The following is a 12,549-nucleotide window of genomic DNA, read 5'->3' as shown; positions in this document are numbered from 1 at the left end:
ATAGTCCCAGGCATCCCAATATAATTTATGAATTGCAATTAGCATTTGATTAGGCTCGTCTTTGAGCTACATGCCTGATACCACGTGTGCTCGGCTTTTGCAAAAGTTGCAGCAAGAAGTTTTTCTAAGTTTAAAGCAGCTATTTATTTAAATTAAAGCAATAAATATGCCGAGGCGGGCTGGTGTGTGGATTCCAAGCCTCATCCTGGCACTTTGAGGCTGATGAATCCTGGATATTTGTTTCCTGAGATGTAGAAATGCCGGTCTGTCACCCCTCAGCCACATCAGTGGGCAGACAGAGCAGCAATTGTTCCTTTTGGGTGCCCCCAAGGCTGCCCCATAGCAGCATCCACCCCCCCTGCCCTATCCCAGCTCTGTGCCGTGGCAGCAGCCCACATCTCCCATACCTGGTGCAGAGGAGCACAGCCCTGCTGCACAATTTACCTCCCGAATCGCTCCGAAAGGCCCCTGACTGCGCTCCAAACGACTCTGTGGGTTGTTATAAATATACAGAGCTGTTTGTGGGGATATTCATGAAATTCTATCACCGCTTACTCTGGCTGGTAATGGCCTTGTTTATGTATGGTCTCCATACCTGCCTTTGCAGGCTCTCCAAACACAATTCTATTACTGTGTGTAACTGCTCTATCAGCGTGGTGCTTTAGTGCTTGCTGCTCTCCAGCTCAGCTCCTTAATGGCCAGGGAAGGTATTAGGCACCGCTGTTTGTGAGCGTTCAGAAGAAAGTTCAAATCTCACAATGTCTTTATTTTAAAATTCATGGAATTTCTAAGTACCAACTTTTAAGCCGTGACCAAATACTCATCTCTTCCTTAAACAACCTTTTACTTCCCTCTGTTTCTCCCCACCGGTTACCTGGGCGCAGAGAGGCAGGCTGTGGTTTCCTTGCAGCTCGTGGGGAGCCTTTCCTGGGCTCCTCGCAGGCTTTGGCAGAATGTCACAATGTAATTGTTGGAAACAAGAGCAGGAAATATTAGCAGCGCCAGCGCAATAGGATTTTAATTTAGCTTCAGGGTAGAAATGGGTCTCTAGCAGAGTGCCAGCCTCCAGGATTGCCTTCAAGTGCGAGCAGCCTGGAGTTTGGCTAATAGTTTGCACAACTGGGGTAATTCTGCAGGGATGCAAGGGACTTAATTGGGCTTGTGCTTAAACATCCTCATAATGCGAGGCACACTGCGTGCTCTGAGCATTATTATTAAACAGCCCATTGCCCTTTTTAATGATCATCTTGGATCACCGTAACAGTGATCAGCAAATAATCCTGGACAAATAAACATCTGTCTTCTGCATCTGGAGCTATGCTGGGTGTGGGAGCAGCTGCACCCCGGCCCATGCAGCCCCATGGCAGCCTCCCCCCCCAGCCCCACAGCCCTACTGCCTTGCTGAGGGGCTGAGGTCTGTCCTTGTCATCATTATCCCCATAGGGTGCCCCCTCCAGCCCTAAACACCTCCATACTGCATGGAAAGGCGTCGCTGCCCGCCTCGACATGGAGGTAAAATATGGGGCAGCACTGAATTATTCAGCTGGTGAGAAGGGGCTCTCAGGATGGTGCGTTGCTCTTCTGCAGTGTAATTAATAGTCTTTAGATTAAATATGAAATCATTCCTCATCATTAATAATTTAGCTGCAGCGTGGCGATCTTAAGAGAGCGGCGCACTTCATATTCTCCTCAAGTACATTGCCTGAATCGCTTTGGGGGAAGCCGGACGCCTTTTCATCCATCTCAATTACAAGCCCTGGCTGCTCATTTCCTTCCTGAGCACTGTTTTGCAAAGGTGTAAAACTCTTCCACTCTGTCCTTTTTCTCTCTAACAGCCCGGGAAGTGAGAGGACGGTGTTCTGCATCGATGACCTTTTCCTTCCTGCAACACGCCGCTTCTATGAGACCTCCCAAACTCCTGAGCCTTGGGCTGTGCCCAGGAGACCCCAGGAGATGCTGCTGCTTTGGGGTTAGGGTTCATCCTGGATGCAGTCCCACCGCCCTGCCCGTGGGCTTTCCTCTGCTCCCTGCAGCCGTGCTGGGTCTGATCTGCTCGGAGCAGCTCCGATGCTGATGGTGAACAGCTGGGAGCCAGGAATCCCAATGCCACCTCTCCTGCACCACTTCCAGCACCATCAGTGAGGAAAAGGGGAAAACCAGCAGCTGCGCTCTGCTGTGACGCTCATCAGCTGCAGTGTGAGGGCAGGAAGGGGCCGTGGGACGCCAGGCTGCGAGGGGAGCAGCGCTTCGCCCCGCTGCAGTGTTCCTATTGCCAACAGCCAACAGCTGTCAGGCAGCTGCTGCACTGAAATGCCAAAGCCCCGCTGCGTGCCGGGTGCTGGGAGCAGGATGGGGCTGCAGGGCAGTGGCTTTCTGAGGTCCCAATGGATATTCAGGGAGTCCACAGAGGGAACATCCTCAGCAAAGGCATTCATCAAATGTCACATCTCCCCGGCAGCCCTAAATAACGCCGTAACCTTTCCGCAGCGCCCGTGATTCATGCGCTCGCTGCTACAATAGAATAAACTTGTTTGCACACCTGGCTGTGTTTTAAATAGCTTTAATCCCTCTGTGCCTCCCCCACCTCCTCCGACGGCTGCTGCCGAGCGCTGCCAACGCAACGCAGCCCTCCATCACCACATCCCTCTGCATGGAGACAGTGATGGGCAGAGCCCCATCCCCATCCTCATCCCCATCTCCACCCCCATCCCCATCCTCATCCTCATCCTTATCCCCATCCCCATCCCCATCCCCATCCCCATCCTCACCCACATCTCCATCCTCATTCTCATCCCCATCCCCATCCCCATCCTCACCCACATCTCCATCCTGATTCTCATCCCCATCCCCATCCCCATCCCCACTCCCATCCCCATCCTCATCCTCATTCTCATTCTCATCCTCATCCCCATCCCCATCCTCATCCCCATCCCCATCCCCATCCCCACCTCCATTCCCATCCCCATTCCCATCCCCATCCTCATTCTCATCCCCATCCCCATCTCCATCCCCATCCCCATCCCCATTCTCATCTTCATCCCCATCCCCATCCCCATCCCCATCCCCATCCCCATCCCCATCCCCATCCCCATCCCCATCCCCATCCCCATCCCCATTCTCATCTTCATCCCCATCCCCATCCCCATCCCCATCCCCATCCCCATCCCCATCCCCATCCCCATTCCCATCCCCATCCTCATTCTCATCCTCATCCCCATCCCCATCCCCACCTCCATTCCCAGCCCCAGCCCCATGTCCATCCCCAGCCCCAGGGCTGCCTGCTGGCTTCATTGCCAAGGAACTCAGTGCCAGGGCTCAGGAACTGGGACTCAGCATCAGCACGGTAACCCCACCAGCACTGTGGGATGGCTGAGCTGTGCTTTGCTGGGGGATCTGCTGGCCCAGCGCTCCCGCACGGCGCGGGTGTGAAAATAGGAACATAAGGGAATGCATTAATGAATATGGAAACCTTCTTTTCTGGTATTGCACGCTCATAAATGAATCCACTTTATAGAGCCATAGCGGAGAGGAAATGACTATTCGGAGCCTGATTTATCTGCTCAAATGCTTTGTAGTACTTCAGATTAATAAAAATATTTAATAAAGAATCAAGATGGTTTATCTGTAATGCAAAGAGAATCACATCCCCTGTATTTTTATTACTGAAAAATTGGAAGTGGGAAGGAATAATGATATAAGCTACTGTATAAATGACAAAAATACCCATTCTCGTTATACGCATTGCTGTACAATCTTTTTCTATCCTATAAACATAATATATTCTTATGCCTATTTCAGTGGATTCAGTACTCATATGCTGCATTGTGTGGTTTAATGCCATCCCATCCTCAACTGCTCCGGCAAGTGATTAAATAAGAAATAAATTTTGCTGTCATTGCATTTAAAATCAAATCAAGGATCATTTGTTACCCCAAACGAACCAGTTATCCTGCTCTGCTCGTAAGCAGGCTGCTGTTTGCTGAAGCATTTAGAAATGTATATATAGTAAACTCTTTGCATAATGGCTTGTACTGTAATATGATCTTTATGAGCCCGCCGCTCCGGAGGCACTGGCAAGAACCAATAAACAGCACATTGCTTTTTTAATTTAAAGTTATAGGGAGGAGGCATTTCCTATCGGATCCATCTGAGCTTCGTTGGCTGTGTGCACAGCTGGGGGCAGAGCTGTGCTGCTCCTCACACAACACCGGACCCCGTCACCCTTTGGGGCAGTGACAAACTGTGCTGCATCTCGTGTCACTGCCTCATTCGTGGCCTCTCGTGTTGTAACATCCAGCATAACCTTCGTCATTAATTGCAGTTCCTCAGCTGCTGGCAGAATGGAACCTTGCCAATAGCAGTCATTTTAAGGTCCATTCTTGGTTGGAGGTGGCAGTTCCCCCTTCCCCATCGCAGGCGTTGGGCTCTCCATGCCTTGTCTTTGGGTTCTACCAAAGGGCAGCCAGGATGGAATCATAGAATCATGCAATCACAGAACCTTTCAGGCTGGAAAAGCCCTCGGAGATCCCCAGGCCCACCCACACCCACCCCACCAACACCCCCCAGTGCAGCACTGGAATGCCCCTGGGGGTGGGCAGCCCATGCCAGTGCACCATTGCTCTTACAGAGCAGAAACTGTTCCTAATTTTGGTTCTATCCCTCATTGCCAGGTGGTCGTGCACAACCCGTCCTGCTATGGGAGCCCTTTTTTCTTAGAAAGCTTCAGGAAAGGCCCTGGTAAAAGCCCTGAGCCCTGCCAGGCCCAGCGGGTGAATTGTTTGCTGCAAATTATTTGCTCAGCTTTAATTATCAAGTTTTGGCACCCATTAGTTAAACCGGTTAATTTTATTACAGAGAAAACAACAAATCACAAGGCTGACAATAATGAGGATGAACAGGCATTTAATTATCCCCGTTCTAGACAGAACAATTATTAATTTTAAATTGCAAAAACTCATTTGAAAAGTTTGGAGCCTGGAGAATTGTCCGAAGGAGTGCAGCACTGCTGCAGGAGATGATGGTCGGATGGGTCCCAGGTCCATCAAGCAAATCAGGCAAAGTAATTCCTGCACTGGTCCCTTCCTCCCCATTGTAGAACACAAAGAGAAAACCAATAAACCCCATGGGAGAAGCATGGAGTGATGTTCCTATGCGCAGTTCCATAGGGGTGTGCAAGGAGTGGTGTCCCATGTGCAATATCCCATAGGGACGTGCAGGGAGCGGCGTCCCCATGTGGCCCTTGCTGTATGCAGGGTCCCTCTGGGCTGCCCACACCCCTTCCCCTCTGCCCCCACCCCACACACTGCAGGCTCTCAGCACCTCCTTGCCCACCCAAGCTGCGGCCAGAGGGAAGGAACAGCAATAAAAGGAAGAAGCTGGGAAGAAGAAGCTCGAGCTTGAAGAAACAAATGAAATCTCATCATTTATCCCCAGTGGTCAGTGGCACAGATAACATTTTTCAAAGTGTAATTGCAGTCAATTGTACTTTCCCCCCAGTGCCCGTCAGCTCATCTTAGCCGGCGTGATAAATGTTGGCTTTTAAGCAAGAATGGATTGATTATTAATAGCTTAGATACCAGTTACAGGAACTGCAATAAAACTAGATTTTAATTTCCCTCTCTATTAAGGAATCTCATGTTTCATTCAACATAGAGAGAAAATAGGGTGGTATTTCTGCAAAGGTATTAGATTTACTGCTGGGATGAAGACCCATTGATGCACCCAAGCACTGTCTCTATCAGATTGGGTTTAGGCAGCACTGGGTTGGTGGGATGTGTGGCCCTGTGCCCCCAAAGCACTGCAACCCCAAAGCGCCGGCGTCTGCTGCCCGAAATCCCTGCAGAGCATCACTCATGGGGCAGGGATGCTTCGGCTGTGATCTGTGTCTAAATCAGGGGAACAAGCATAAAAGCCGCCTTGACTGAAGAACAGAGCTGTGCATTTTAATCTCTTATAACTTACTTTTATGATGTAATTCTGAATTATGTTATTGCATTTGTATTTAGAGAGCACGCCAGATGGCGCATGCAGTAACACTTTAAATTAGGGTTTCCCAAATACACATTAAATTTAGATTTAATAAGACAGTTATCGCATGGGAATTAAATACCAATTGATTATTTGTAAAATAACCCAGTGCAGCGACGTGCAGCTCGGCCATGCGGGTGCTCAGCAGCTGCCATGAGGATGGGGAACCTTTGCCCCATGGATGGGCTCAGTCCCGTCGTGCCACGTCCCCACCTGTGCACCCTTTAGGGACAGCAGGATGTGACACAGCCATGCCCACAGCCGGAGCTGCCCACATGTCGTGCAAACCCAATGTCACAGATAACACTTCCAGCTCTGCGCTGCCTCAGATTTGTATTATTGTTATTCTCCAGCACCACAATATGCTGCTCGTATCGTCGGGGTAATTTACTTTTCTAATCAAATCGATTTCCATTCAAATGAATTCTCTTGTCCATCTCCCTTCCAGTAATGTTATTTTAAGCGTAAGCTGTGTCTTGGTATGAAGGTATAATCAGATGGTGGGATGCAGAGGGCATCATGGTGCTTTATGGCGAATCAAATAGAAGGGAAATTATAGAAGCTTTTAAGCACTGTAATTTACGTCCTGTAACTTCAGCTGGGGCCAATGTGTGAGATTACAGCCCCTCTGGGTTTCTCTCTCCTCCTATTCCATGTCTCAGCACTCCTTCCCTATTGGTAACTTCTGCCATTATGGGGACAGCTCACCCCACAGCCCCAACACAGCCCTCACGGGATGAGGGGCAGCAGCCACTCATTAATTACCCAACAGCTGCCAGTAATTTCATTACCTGACCCTCTTACTGCCCATTGCTGCCCCAATCCTGGTGCAGCCCAGCAGTGCCCATCCATGGCTCACCCCAACGCAGCCACCCGCACGGCCCGGGCATCACTGTGGTGGCATCACTGTGGGCTCCAGAGCCACCCAGCAGGGTCAGCACAGAGGCAGTGCAGCCGAGGGCCTGGCAGGCGAGGGGAGGCAACGCTGTGAGCAGCTGAATGATGCAGCTCCCACCCTTCACCCTTTATTTGTATTTTCTGTCCTGCACGATATATATCAGCCGTCGTCGGAGCTGGAGTGCTGCTCCACAGTCTATTATAAAATGGCTCAGTGCAAAAGATGCATATAAATAAGAAAAGCCGTGAAGTGTTCCTCAGCCAGCGGTGCAGGGAGCGCTCATGGCTGTGATTTATGGCCGCTGCTCGCTGCTCTTCTCCGACATAAATCTCACCCTTCATTCACACTCGGGGCTGCAGAGAGGCAGTGGGGCACCCCCAGCCCCAGCACTGCACACCCCCTGTGCCCTGGGCAGCAGCTCAGGGACGTGGGCACATCCAGCATTTCCCAGTGGTTTCACTGCTTGGCAGGGCGGGAGGGAAATCTCTGCATCCCCAAAAGCAGGCAGGGTGTTCCCAGGGCCGGCTCACCCCGCTGTGCTTCTGCTCAGGGTAGGTGCTGCTGTCAGGTTGGTGCGGTACTTACGTTGTGCTGCAATGCTGATAAATCAGGACTTCTCCTCTGCCAGGTTTATTGCTGCGGGGCTGTGCTCTGCTGGGTGCAGCTCTGCCTCGCTCCAAGGGCAGCAATGGTAACAGCCAACTGTGTTTGCAGTGACCAGTGCCATTTGCAATGACAGTGCCATTTGCAATAGTCAATGCCATTTGCAATGACCCAACACTGTTTGCAATGACCAGTGCCATTCGCAATAATCAGTGTTGCTTGGAGTGACCAGTAACATTTGTGATGACCGACACCGCTTGCAATAGCCAACGCCATTTGCACTGGCCAATGCCATCTGCAATGGTCAATGCCATTTGCACTACCAATGCTATTTGCACTACCAATGCTATTTGCACTACCAATGCCATCTGCACTGACCAATGCCATTTGCACTACCAATGCCATTTGCACTACCAATGCCATCTGCAATGGTCAATGCCATTTGCACTACCAACACCGTTTGCACTGACCAACGCCATTTGCAATGATCAGTGCCATTTGCACCATCCAATAACGTATGCAACGACCAATGCTGTTGCCAATGGTCAGTGCAACTTGCAGTGACCAATGCAGCTGATGCAGCGCAGCGCTTGAAAAGACAAACACTCATCTACAAAGGGCTCCAAGACAGCCAAAGCCTGCAATCCAGCGGGGACCACAGCCATGGAGCAGCTCCCCCTGGGTTTGCTCTGTGCAGGCAGAAGTCAGGGCAGTGGCAGGGACGCAGGATGTGGGGCACTCCGTGTGCCAAAAGGAGCACAGCAGCAGCGGGCACAGCAAGCTGCTCCCCTTCCCCTCACGTTTCTCTCTGCACATTCCTGCAGCAACGCCGTTTGCTTGGTTAAATAACTCATTTATCTTTTTATACTCTCTGCAGATCATAATACACCCACTCTGACAATGCTGCACACCAAAGACCTAATTTTAGAAATGGTGTTTATAAGTAATCAGTTTGAAATATTGGAGCGGTCGGATGATGGTTGGTTGGTGGGGCTTTTTGCTGAAATACTGACGTTTGCAAGAAAAGCCGCTCGTAAGGAAAATTCTGATGATAACAACTCATTTAGAATAAATCAGTTGGGAATGGTTTATGTAATGCTGTGCTGTGTGCTGTGCTGCCCTCCCAGCGGGTTCTGTGCAGATGTGGGGGCAGTGGGGTTGGGGAAAATAAGGGGGAAATGGGGAGAAGAAAAGGGGGGGAAATGGGAAAAAAGGGCAAAAAGGAGGAAAAAAGGGGGAAAGGGGAAAAAGAGGGGAAAAAGGGGGAAAAGAGGGAAAAGGGGGGGAAGAAGGGAAAAGGTTGAAAAAAGGTGAAAAATGAAAAAAAAAGGAAATAAAGAGGAAAGATGGGAAAAGGGGAAAAAAGGAGGGAGAGAGGGGATAAAGAGAAAAAGAAGGAAAAAAAGGGAAAAGAAGGGAAAAATAGAAAAAGGGGGAACAAGAAAAAAAAGGGGGGAAAAGCAGAAAGGAGAAAATGGGGAAAAAGGAAAAAAGGGGAGAAAAAGGGGGGGAAACGGGAATATGGAGAATAACAGGGAAAAAGCTGAAAGGAGGGAAAAGAGAAAAAAGGGAAATAAAGTGGAAAAAGGAGAAAAAGGAGGAACAAAGGAGGGAAGGGGAAAAGGGAAAAAGAGGAAAAAAGAGGGAAAAAGAGGGAAGAAAAGGGGAAAGGGGGGGGATAAAAGGGAAGAACAAAAAGAAGAAAAAAGGGGAATAAAGGGAAAAGAAGAAAAAAAGGGAAAGGGGGAAAAAGGGAAAAAAGGGGGGAAAGGAGAAAAAGGAAAAAAAGGTGAAAAAAAAGAGGAAAAGGAGAAAAAAAGAGGAAAATATGGGGAAAAACAGGGGAAAAAGGCGAAAAAAGGCGAAAGAAGAAAGAAGAAGAGGGAAGAAGAGGCAAGGACAAGGTGGGACGCCCAGCCGTGGCCTCGCGGTCGGTTCTGTTCCCTCCCAGCAGCAGCTCTCAGCCGTGGCACAGACGCACGCAGGGCTGCAATCATCATCTCCTTTATTATTCTGTAAATGTGAACTTTACAAAGCGTTGTACAATGAATGGTCGCACCGTCCGCGTCTTCCTTTCTCAGAAATGGATTTTCCGTCATCCGAAAACAGCTGTGAGCACAGTTCCAATGGGGGTAGGGGGAAAGTTGGGGAGGGAGATGGGGGGGGGGGGTGTCCTTAACCTTTTATTTCTCATTTTAGTTACCTCTATATGGCATCAGCCGTGGCTACAAAATAACAGTCGTAACTACACAGAGTAAAGAGCACATAAATACCAGTGAATAACGCACGATCAAAGTAAAAATGAAAACAAAAAAAAGAAAAAAAAAAAAAAAGAAAAAACAAAACAAAATGAAGCGAGCATCGTCCGTGGCTGAGAGACAGAGCTCAGTGGTGCTGCGGGGCTCTCCTACAGCACGCACAGGGATAACAGTCGTGGAGTCACAGTACTGCGCACAGCGCCGGGCCGCCCTCAAACAACGGCACCGCTCAGCCCTTCGCTTTGCCTTTACCCCAAAGCACCCGAAGGGTCAATGCTGCGTCCCAACCCGACGCCCTCCGCCCCGAAGGACGGCTCCGAACTTTTCCCTACGGCGTCGTTTTTCCATCCGCTCCATTCGTTTCTTTCGTTTCGGGTTTGTTCGTTTATTTCTTCTGTCTGTCTGCTAAAAATAGTATTGCGAGTTTTGGCTTTTTTTTTTTTCCTTTTAATATATATATATATTTTTTATTATCTATTATTTTTTCATTATTATTATTACTTTTTTTTTTTTTTTTTTTTTTTTTTAACTTCGACATAAAAACCAACCGTCGTGTGCAAAACGCTTCTATTAACAGTGGAAGAAACTCATGGCAGCGCCCGCTCGGTGCGCAGAGCTCCGACAGCCCCGGCTTTGGGGCAGCCCCGAGCTGACAACATCGATACAGCAGGAACACTTTGAAACAGCAGTTGGAGCCCCAGACGGCCGTGAGCTCACCGTGCCGCATTCAGGATTTACAGCCGGCGGAGGCTCTTGGTTTTCGGTTGGTTAATGGGCCATACACCTTTCTCCGCTCACAGCGAGTTATTTCTGTAAATATAAGCAATCCCAACAAAAGCTTAGCAGGAAAACGACCGGGAAAGGCATCGATCCCTGCTCAGGTGGCTCCGTGTGGCCACCAGCCCATGTGCACCTCACAGCAGGATGGGCACGGCACCCCACTGCTGCTGGGACACGGCGGGGAGGAGGAGGGTCCTACAGACCTCTGCTGCTGGGAGCTGAGAAATGGGGGTGTGGGGATAAGGAGATATGGAGATATGGGGATGTGGGGATATAGGGATGTCTGGATATAGGGATGCATGGATATGGGGATGTGGGGATATGGGGGCTGCACGGAGCACACGCTCTGATTTCTTTAAAGGTGCTTGGTATAACTTTAGATATATAATATACATGTAATATTGCTAATAGTCAAGCATAGGAATAAAGGTGCAGACATACCATAAATACTGATGCTCTGATTTTACACTATCAGACCTAGATGAATGCAGTTTCCTATTCACATTATAAAGCAGCCCCAAATTCTATAATTTAAAATAGTGTCGTAAACAAAGAGGAGGAAGGAGTTGGTTATGATCTGATTCTCTCCATCTGTTTTCCTTGGAAAAAAAAGAAGGAAAAAAAGAAAAAAAAGAAGAAGAAACAAAAAAGATCAAAAAATTCTAAGGCACTCAGGAAAGCCGCATACAATCGATGGACTGCTCTGTTCTCGCGTTACATTCAGTGTTTCAAAGGGGTAACTTGGTTGTGTTTGTCAGAAGAATACAATCATTATCCATATAACATTTTCAAACATATCATTAATCCTCCACACACAGGAAACATTAGTGCAAAATGCTTGCCCTCATCTACCAGATAAGGAGAAACCCAACGCCCTTCACATTTTAGAAGTTTGCCTTCCTAGTAATAAGAAGTAATAAAACGAACCCAAATCAAAGAAGAACAAAAAAAAAAAAAAAGAAAAAAAAAAAAAAGAAAAAAATAATAAAAGGAAAGAAAGAACCCCAAAAATATACAGGAAGTTGTGCTAGGTATAAAAATATATATTTTCACTGTGCAACTCGACTCTCTTCAGATTCTCTGCCCTAAGCCATTCAAGTACTGCTGCTGCTGTCCCTGGGCGCTGTCTGGGAGCGCTTTGCTCGGGGCTCCTCGAGCCAGCAGGGAGCCCACACAGCCCCATCCAAAGGGGTGAGGAGGAGGAGACCCCGCAGGGCTCCCCACGGGTACAGAGTGGGGATGCTCAGCCCCTCACCGGGCAGCCAGCATCGCTGGGGGCACCTCGGAGGGCAGCGGGGCAACGCTGGGCTGTGGGACCCTCAGCACCACGGGGAGGGGTGGGAGGGGAAGCCCGAATCACAGCGCTGTGCTGGGGCAGCACCACGCGTCGGGAGGAGCGGGTGTTGGTGGATGTGGGTAAAGTGCAAATGGGGCCGGGGCAGTGGCAGTCCTGTGCCCCCCGTGTCGCACCCACTGCCACTGGGGCTGGGGCAGGGGCTGCCCCGTGTGCTGTCCAGGGTGGGGGGGCAGGGAGGAGCCCGGCATTTCTTGGTCTCAGGGTAAAGAACAGCAGAACGCTCCAAGCGCCGGACAGCTTTGTATCACGGTGCCAAAAAACAGCTTCAAGTATCGAAGAAAACAAAACACGTGGCCAAAGGCTGGGCCAGCCTCTCGCCCCTCCACTTCCCGAATTTCAACACAGAGACGGAAGGAAACCCTGAGCAAAGTGCTGCCTGGATCCAGGAACCAAAGTGGGAAAGAAAGAAAGAGCCCCAGGAGCCCAAAGCGACCACCTGTGGTGCAACTCGTCCAGAGACCCGGACCTGTTGCACTCTAACACACCCTAAGTACCTTAACGCAGGCCCTTCCGTCACAGTAAAAATTAAAAACAAAAGCAAAAGCAGCCATCCTCAGCAACGCCAGGGCTGCCCCCCGGCCAGCACCGCTGCGCAGCACCGCACACCTCCATCCATCCCCAGCACT

At 49.6% G+C, this 12,549-nt stretch overlaps 1 pseudogene; it reads right to left on the bottom strand.

The window, feature by feature from the left end:
• Window positions 1–9,423: 9,423 nt before the first annotated feature.
• Window positions 9,424–11,089, bottom strand: LOC116234344 (uncharacterized; annotated as a pseudogene).
• Between the last annotated feature and the right edge of the window lie 1,460 nt (window positions 11,090–12,549).

The sequence above is a fragment of the Phasianus colchicus genome, chromosome 19 (genome assembly GCF_987193195.1).
Source record: "Phasianus colchicus chromosome 19, bPhaCol1.hap1.1, whole genome shotgun sequence".
Classification (NCBI taxonomy): Eukaryota; Metazoa; Chordata; class Aves; order Galliformes; family Phasianidae; genus Phasianus; species Phasianus colchicus.
This window is presented reverse-complemented; position numbering and strand designations above follow the sequence as displayed.